Source organism: Apteryx rowi, unplaced genomic scaffold, assembly GCF_003343035.1.
Source record: "Apteryx rowi isolate R43461 unplaced genomic scaffold, aptRow1 scaffold_3, whole genome shotgun sequence".
NCBI classification, from domain to species: domain Eukaryota; kingdom Metazoa; phylum Chordata; class Aves; order Apterygiformes; family Apterygidae; genus Apteryx; species Apteryx rowi.
This window is the reverse complement of record NW_020449418.1, coordinates 7,981,271-7,984,178: the sequence shown is the minus strand read 5'-3', so window position 1 is coordinate 7,984,178 and position 2,908 is coordinate 7,981,271.

The window sequence follows — 2,908 nt, the reverse complement described above, 5'->3', positions numbered from 1 at the left end:
GCTGGGGTCCGGTTATGGGTCTGGAACTGCATGACATGGGTGCTGGGGTCTGGCCGTGCAGCTGGGACCTTGCAGCATGGGCGCTGGGGTCCAGCTGTGGGGCTGCGACCCTGCGGCATGGGTGCCGGGGCCCGGCTGTGGGGCTGGTGATCCTCATGGCCCGGGTGCCGTGGTTCAGCTACGGGGCCGGGACCCCAACAGCACGGGTGCTGGGCCCCCCAGCCTGGCTGGAGCGGGGGCTCTTGGCAGCACGTGGCCGCACTGGGGGCAGCGTCCCGGCCCCCGGGAGCTGGGGCCTCCCTGGCGGGTGTGATGAAGTGGCGAGGTCTCAGCGCCCGCGCCGGCCGCCTCTCCGCTTGGCGTCACTGGGGCCGGCGGGCGGCCTCACTCCCGTGGCGATGCTCCGCGGGCGGCGCGGGCCCCATCCCGCCCACTGGGCGCTGCGGCGGGACGCGGGGCTGGGAACGACGACGGGGTGCCGGCCCGGGCGCTCCGTTCCCCCGGGGCTCGGGAAGCGCCTCGGTCCCCGGGGCTGCGGCGAGGGGCCGGGGCGGGGGGGGGGGTCCTCGCGCCGCGGCCCTCCGCCCCCCTCCTTGCGCCGCCTGCGCCTCTCCGCCGCGTTTCCATGAAGCCAGGCGGCCCCTTCCCCCACCGCCTCCTCCGGCTCCCACTGGAAGCTGCCAGAGCGCTGCTTCCTCAAGCAGAAAGTCACGTGAGCCTCCCTCCGAGCCAGGCCAAGCGCTTAAAGCGCCAGCCCCATCCGGCACCGCGCGGGGGGCTCCCCCCGGCCCCTCGGCCTCCCCCGCCGCTCCCCGGCAGCTGGCCCCGTGCCGCCGGGAATGTCGTCGCCATGTTGGTGGGCGCAGGGCCGGGCCCGCGGGCCCCTGCTTCCCTGGTGCGAGGGGGCACCGCCGGGAGCATCCCTGCGGACGGCTCCGTCGGCTGCTCGACGGGAGCAGCACGGCGGCCGTGCGGGTGTGCGTGCATCTGTGTGCGTGCGCATGCATCCGTGCGCGTGCATCCGTGCGGGTGTGCGTGCATCCACACGGGTGCATCCGTGCGGGTGCGCGTGCATCCGCGCGTGTGCGCCCCCTCCTTTCCCCCCCCTCCCTCCCCACCCGAGGCTTGATGGCACATCTAGAGACTTCCCTGCTGGTCACGTCCCCCCTCCCCCTTCCCCTCCCTGGACTGTTTATCGGAATATAGGGGGAAAAAAAAAGAAAAAAGGAGGAAAAAAAACCACCCAAGCTCTGCCGCTGGCCTCCTGCCAGCCAGCAACATTTAATGAGCCGCTGTGCCCAGGCTGCTCTTCGGGGCTGCGTTAACTTGGAGGAGTTTCCTGCCTGGGAGCTGCCGGCGGGGGTCTTGGCGCTGGAGGCCCGGAGCGGCGCTCGGCCGCCCCCCTTGGAGATCGGGCCCCCGCGGGGCTTGCCGTGCGAAAAACCCAACAAAAACAGCCCTTGCGGGGAGAGGCAGCGAGGCGGCGGGAAGTAAACAAACCCCGAAGGGAGCCGGCGGAGGCAGCGCGGGCGCCGGGGCCGGCCGGGACCGCGTGCCCGGCTCCCCGCAGCTCGGCCCTTCGTGCCGGGGGAGGTCTTGGCACCGGGCTGGAGGTCGGCTCCGGGCTTACAAAAATCCCCCCCTCCGCCGCCCCCCGTGGTAACGGCGCTGGTGCCGCGGGGCCCCCGGAGAGGGGAGCAGAGCGGTGCCGCCTCCTCCCACGCGGCCCCGGAGGGAGGGCGGCAGCGAGGATCCCAGCCTTCCCCTCCCCTGCGGGGCTGCCTCCGGCGGCGCTCTCCGTTTGCTTGCAGTGGCGGAGCGCCTTGCCCAAGGTCAGGCGGCGCGCGAGGCTGCCGAGCCGCGAGCTGGCCCCCGGGCTGGCGCTCTCCGCGCTGCGCCGTCCTTGCTGCGGCGCTCCGCGGGCCACTGTGCCCGAGCCCTGCAAAGCGCAGCTGTCCCTCCTCGCCCGCGCGTGCCATCGCGTCGGGCCCCAGAGCGCGAGGGTTGGCCGCCCTGGTTGGACGTATCTGCCCGGGACGATGCTCGTCCCGTCCTCCCGCGGGTCCCAGATTTGGACGTAGGGGGGCAGCGTGGGGCGAGCGGTGCCCGCGTTGGGGATAGCAAGGCGCTGTGTCCGTGCACCTCTCGCCCCTGCCCTGGCGAACGTCTCCCCAGGGCCGGGTGGGAGAAGGTTTGGGCTCCGGCTCCGCACGGATGCGAAGACCCGGGCACCAGGAGCTGGCGGCCCTGAGGGGCTGCCGTCTCGCCGATTCCCTCCCTTGAGCGGAGCTCGCGCTGCGTGTCCCCGGTTATCACGAGGCCGAGTGACGCCACGTGCCTCCTGCGACAGATGCGCTGGGAAGGGACGCCGGCGCGCGGAGAGGAGCCTGAACGCTGCGGCTGGCGGAGGGGGGGCTCGGGGCGGCCGCAGCACGTGGGCTCCGGCTCCGCAGAGGGGGGCCAACCCCCTTCCCCACCGCCACCAGCGCTGCGTCGGGGTGCAGCCAGGCCTGCCCGGGGGGAAGGAGCAGGGGGGTCCCGCTGCCGCCAGCCCCTTGCCCCAGCTGAGCCGACTGCTTCCCGTGCTGTACGGCAGGCGAACGCCTCATCCTGCATGGTGCTGGGCTCTTCTGCTCTGGGGCAGGGCCTGGGCATCCAGATGCTTTGAAATTTGGGCTGCAAACGCGGGTCTCTCTCTTCTGCCGTCCTCTGAAAACGCAGCGTCTCGGCCCCTGACCTGCCAAGCCTGCAGAGGGGAGTGCTGCATGCCCGGCGCCTCCCCTGGGTGCCGGAGCATCCTCCTCCGCCCGAGTGTCCCACACGGAGCACCGGCTTTGCTGAGCCGTGCGCGGGAGGAATGCGCCGTGCTGGAGAAAAATGGGGTGCTGGGGCCGGCTCGGGCGGGGGG